The sequence below is a fragment of the Lycium barbarum genome, chromosome 11 (genome assembly GCF_019175385.1).
Source record: "Lycium barbarum isolate Lr01 chromosome 11, ASM1917538v2, whole genome shotgun sequence".
Taxonomy (NCBI): Eukaryota; Viridiplantae; Streptophyta; class Magnoliopsida; order Solanales; family Solanaceae; genus Lycium; species Lycium barbarum.
Window position 1 is genome coordinate 87,839,672 of NC_083347.1, and position 6,516 is coordinate 87,846,187.

Below are 6,516 nucleotides of genomic sequence, written 5' to 3' on the forward strand. Positions count from 1 at the left end.
AAAAAAAAACAAAGTAAATATTATCAAATGGTAAATCAAAAGCTATGAAATTCAATCGAAAAAGTTTCTATTTATCTATACAATATCAACATATATGTACAAAAGGTAAGCTTAGCTTCCCACAAAGATAGGCATTACAGTATTAAAAAAATTCTGATAGATTATGCAATAAAATGCGTCTTCAAATTACATGCGTAGGAGGGAATTTATTTGCCTTCATCTTCATGGTTAAAATTGTAATCATATGTAATCTCTTCTCCAGGATAAATATCTCTCTCAACAAAAAAATAGCTCCTGCATATTGATCAAGGCTTAGTATTTGAAATTCTAGTTTTAGTTATCACATATTGATTATATATTCTGATAGAAAACTGGGAAGCATTGTTGACACCTAATGTTTGACCTCCCGTAATTTTTTTAAGTACTCGGAGTCCTTGGACAATAAGTAAAATCAGCTGCGCACCCTAAAAGGTCTAGATGATTTTTATGAAAATTATTTGGGATAATGTTTCAATCATTTAAATTGATAAAGAGAATTTTCAGGATATTTTAAGTTTTGTGGAAATTAATTGAGGTTTTATGACATTTAGGGAATATTTTTAAATTAATCAAGTTTCAAAAACCATTTTGAATAATTATTTACTTAATTGATTAAATCAAGGAAAATTAGAGTAATGGGTGATTTATTTTATTTATTGTCCAGGGTAATTCAAGTAATTAAAAGAATTGACCATTTTACCCCTCAAACCTTAATTTTGTGTGTTTGCGTGGTTGTTTAATTGATAAATTATCTGGTTAATTAATTTGATTAATTATTGGGACCATTATCTGCAAAATGATTTTTTAACAATTCATGTTTTAGAATTAATTAAGTCCTAATAGGCTAATGATTGGGTTTTTTTTTTTTTAAATATTTTTTTTATTATTATTTATCCCCAACCCTCCATACATATATATGTACACCATGTATATATATATATATATATATACTTACAATGGCCCATGTTTTTTTTTTTTAAAAGGAAAGGGACTGAGCCGAGGCCCAATCGCCCAGACCCGGCCCAAGGCGCAGTAATAATACTCCCTGCCTCATTATCAAAAGACCCCTAAGGGGTCATTCCCTTTCTCTCAAGGCTAGGGCTTAAAACCCTAGCCGCCACCCTACCCCTCCCCCCTATGTGGTTGTCCCATCGCCACCTGAGCATGAATAGGGCTCGGCGTGGAGGAAAGGACGGAGCATTTATTGCTCCCGTCCTCCTTCACGCCTCGTCTTCCACAAATTCTGGCGAAACAGCCCCTAAAGGTACAGACCCTCCCCTTTTTTTATATTTTCCGTCATTTACATTAGTGTTGAAGTGATTTAAGCCATTGATTTCGTTTTTACCTCAAATCTGGGCCGTGTGTTGGATTTTTGAGTAAAGACTTGTGTAAATCTACAAGTCCCACATCAGTTGTATGAGCTCTGAAGTATGTTTTGGGGTTCTATAAATAGAACTCCATTTGTTCAAAAAGAGGGAGGTTGGAACTGAGAAAAGCTTGAAATTACGATTTTTTTTCAAGTTCAAAAGTTTCATTAGTCATATTTTTAAGCTTTAGCCGAAAGGTTTTAGTTTTCCTTAGTTCTAAAAGTTTTCTATATTTATTAGGTTGTGGTGTTGGTGGTTGAGTCTGGCATTGGAAGCATAGAAGCATCCAAGTCCATCGCTTGCCCCAGTTGCACTCGCAAAAGGTAAATACTTTTTAGTTTATTGCTTTCCATTTAGATTTCCGTCTATATTAGTGTAGTTTAATGTGATTAAGAGTATTATGTGTGGTTTAGAATATAGTTCAAGCTAATATGCTTGTTTGATTTAGATTTCCATTTAGATTTCTGTCTATATCATGCTTGTTTAATGTGATTAAGAGTATCATGTGTGGTTTAGAATATAGTTTAGGCTATGTGTTTGTTTGATGTGTGTATAATGAGTCTTATGTTTTAAATTGGGACTAAAAGGGGTCTGTTATGTATCATGCTGGGCTTAGTCCTATGTGTTCCATGTAACAGTACTTGGTTTGAGGTTATATGACCTTTGAGTGATTTATTTGGCTCACATTCTAGGCTGTGTCCATTTAGAAGTGTGTTTAGTTTGAAGGTTAGTTCGAAAAAGTGGGGTCAAAAGGCTTGTTAAAGTGAGGTGTTTGAACTGGTGTTGAGTAATCTTTTTATAGTATATTTTTTTTTGGAGATTGTTTAAAGGTTGAAGATTTGTTATGTAGGGACCTAGTCTGATCATGTTTGTCCTACTCAATCATGTGTTTGTTTGGAAAGTTGGAGATTTGTTATGAAGGGACCTAGTCTGATCATGTTTGTCCTACTTAATCATGTGTTTGTTTGGAAGTTGAAGGTTTGATATGTATTGGACCTAGTCTGATCATGTTTGTCCTACTTGATCATGTGTTTAGTTTGAAGATTGAAGGTTTACTGTGTGCTTTGTAGGATTCTATTTGTTCTACTTGGTAAAGTGTTTGGCTTTAAGGGTGTTGATGGCTACAGGCGGATTAAGTGCCTTGGTTGGCCTAATCTCTGTTTGCTTCATTTAAGTAATATATATTTGGTTGAAAACTTGGCATTTTGGGTCACATTAGTATATGTTAAGACAGAGGTTGTAAATAATGATTCTGGGAGGGGAAGGGATTTGAACTTGATCAAAAGTATTCATTTGACTTGCATTTTTCTGATTGTTTTGCTTATGGTAAGCATGGGAACTTGTTGAACCCACCCCTGAGTAGAACCTGTAGAATATGTAAGTGCTTGTGTTGAGTCTAAAAGGTTTTCAATATTGCTATAATGAACTGAGTTCAGGGCAGTCTTAAGATGGTCTATGTTTGGTCCAAAATGGTTAGTTAATTAGTTAAATAGTCTTGTCAAGAGGATAATTGTCATGTTTGCTTTAACCTAGTAATGAGGTATATCCATTCTGAAAATGGCATTAAAAGAAAGGGGCTTAAGGATTGGTAGCTTGACAAGAAATATGTCTCTATGTGTAAGTCTGTTTTGGTCCACCATGTGTAGAAATGTCCATGAATATGTTGTGTGAAGAAAAATCTTATTTGTTGAAGACTGATCATCTAATTTATGATAATTTAAAAGATAAAGGACAAAAGGAAGAGGGGTAATGGGAACCTTGATATAAGTCTGTTTATCTTGTCTTTGTGTGGCTGTCCTGGATGCTTTGTTTTCCCTTTTGATGTTGTGAATGGAGTTATTTTAAGGAGTAATAATAAGGTTAGGAAAGGGTTGAGTATAATGTCTCAGAATTTGGCTAAGGCTAGAGTAATTGATTGGAGTCTGTTGCTGCTTCTCTCTGTGTGAATTGATCCTGATGGAAAGATAATGTGTGTTTCTTTTGAAAAATGCAATATGGTTAAGAGCAAGGACCCTTTCATGATTATAATATTGGCCTGAAGTTGCTCATGAACACTAGCTTGTTATTGTTGTTACATGTTTATGGTGGGTCTGTTCCTAGTGCATCATGTTTGAAAGTTGGTTAAAAGGTTGGGCATGGTCTCATAAGTCAACTGGGAAAGTTGTGTTAAAGTTAGGTTGTTTTGAACCTGCCTAGGACCTTTAGTGTTGTCACTAGAAAATTAGGATGAGGTCATAGGATGGGGGGAAGAGTTTTAGGAAGGGAAAAGGTGAGCCTGGGCATGAACTGGAGGTAGTGACCACTGGAACCCAGGATCCCTTTTTGCTGAAAGGAGATTCAGGAAAATGAGATGGGGAGGTGATGACCCCACCCTATCTTGTTTCCCTTTCAGGAGCCTGAGACTATTTCTCTCATTTTTGACCTTCTCCTCATGATCTTGGGATACACAAGGGTCTCAGTTAGATTAGAACAACTTAGCTATGTCTAAAGAGAGGAGAAGATACACCTAGAGTTAAATGAACTGCTGTCAATGTTTGAGAAGTCTAAGTGTTGTATGATTTATACCATGTCTCCTGAAAGTTTGTCTTTCTGTATCTTGGAAGTTTGACTGCTTTGAGTTTTATTGCTTAAACTGGTTTTGTGCAAGGAAGTGGGACTGATAAGTGTATTGTGCTGGTATGAGTCCACATTATGAAGAACTAAGTGTCAACTTTGTTGCTTACTACTTGACCCTGTGTGTGATCATGTGTCTTTTATCCATCTTTTCTTAGCTTGTTTATCCATGACTGGTGTCTGAGGATTTTCCCCTTTGGTTCATTGATTGAAACTTGTTTCCTATGTGATGATTGAATCCCTTTGTTAACCAAAACTATGATCAAGCCACAAACCTATCTCTTGTTTCTTTTCCTTTCTTTTTGTGCCTTGAGAAAAGCTTCTGATTAGTCTAAGTATTTGAAAGGTCATTGCTAAGGGTCAAAATTGTTTTAAGGTTTTTTTTTTTGACTAAGTTCCCATATAACTTGCCCATTGGAAATCTCTTTTCTTTAACAAAGGCCTTCAAAGCTCATTCTTTTGATAACAAGCAATCCTGATTAGTTAACCTGTCTATTATATGCTTGGGTAATAAAAGGGAGGTAAGGTTTAAAACTACCAGTTTTAAATATGTGTTCTAAAGTCCTAAATGCTGTCAAACTTTCTTTTACCTGGAGCAAGTAACACTTCCTAAAGTCTTGATTGCTTGTGAGGTCTTCCCTAGGTTTTTCTTTGTGTGAGAATGCTGTGTTTATTTTGCTATTAATTTGGTCATGTGTACTTTTGGGGTTAGTTGGGATGGGACTTATGCCATAACTTGAATCTATGAAGAATGTAGACCTATCTTGGATGAGGCTGGGAAGCCAAGGGAGCCTGAATAGTCTGTATTGATTAAAACCTAATCCTGCCATCGCTTGAATTAGTTTAACCTGCCCTGTTTTTTCTATGAAATGGCCTTGACCTTAGTATAAATGGATAGGTCTGCTTGGTTTGAGCATGTACACTTGGAACCCTTTTATATTAAGTTCTAGGCTAGATAACCTTGAAAGATACAACCTCCATGTGATCATAGAGAAGGCTGGAAATGAACCAAGCCACATGACCTAAGAAAGGCATTTTAAAGGGGTCTTGGGGAAAGGAGAAGAGGAAAGCCAGGCCTAGCCTGGTTCACAACAGTCTCCTTCAAATAAGAGGTTCCATGGCACTTCTGTGGTTTGTGGAGGCTGAGGTTCATTGCCAATAATTCTAGAAACCACCTAGATTCTGCCCCCTAGGCTTAGTGAGACCCCATTCCCCAGCTTAGAGTTAGCATTGACCTAGTAAGACTGATTTTAGCTTTGACCCAAATGAAGAATAATTGAGCACATAAGTTCAAAATAGAAGCAAAGATGGAAGGTCAGGCAGAAGTGAAAATTTGGCTTGCTCATTTTCCTCTATCTGGTTTGTTTATTTGTCCTTGAGAGTACATTAGTTGCCCCCTTTCCCTGCTATGGCCATATCTTTGTTTGGTTCTATATGCTCTTCTCATTGGCAAGAGGCAAAGATGCTCTAGTTCATGCCATGGTGGTGTGTTTGGTACTGATTTGCCCCTTTGAGTGTAACAGCTTGTGTGCCCTTTTATGATCGTGTGACTTTGATTTATCTTCCCAGGTTATTCCATATTTTATGTTATAGCTATGTTGCCTTTCTCTCTATGACTATGTTGTTTTGTCTAGCCCCATTTATAAACTTATAAGCTGTAGTTGTGTCACCCTATGACTGTGGGGTTTGGTTTCCATTTCTTTGATTCATTCATGTCTGTTTTGGCCTCTCTCATAAGTGTGTGCATGGTCATATTTAGCTACTGCAAGTCCATGAATTTATATGTTTTGCTTTCTTAAATTGCATTGTATGGTGAATCAGGGCAGTTGTGTAGTGGCTTATCCTGAGATCTGTTTATGATTTTTGTGGCTGAGTTGGTATGGGACAAGGTAATTTGGGGTGAGGTCTAGTCTTGACCTTCCCCGGTGACTAGCCATGCCTGGGGTTCGTGAAACCTCTTGGAACTTGTGCAGCATCGGGAATACGGGGGCAACGACTTACCCTTCCTCCTCATTACCAAGGACCAACCAATAGGCCTGGTGGTATTCACACATAAGCCTTAGCATAGATGCCTGGCTTCCTCGACCTGTAGAATCTGTGTTGGCATACATGTATATGTTTGGTGTATATTTCCTTTCGTAGTATAATCGTGATAGTAAAATCTGTTTTGATATATATATATATGTATACATTAAATGTATATTGCCTTTTTTCTTAGTATAATCGTGATAAGTTCAAAAATTATAAACTAACCGATTTCCCCTTCTCTTTTCTCCCTCACAACATGACCACTCGGGTCGGGTCAGCCTGCCTATTGGGCCTCAGGCCCAATAAGGAAAATTCTTTCCTCGAAGATATTGAGTCTGCAAAGACGAAGTAAATAGCTTGGAGCGCAGAAGGCCCAGCCATGGGTGAAAATGGCTGGCTAGGGGCTTGGGACGCCCCTAATCTTTACATCATTTGCACATTGCCCCTCTTTCGTTTTATTTTGAGTTTT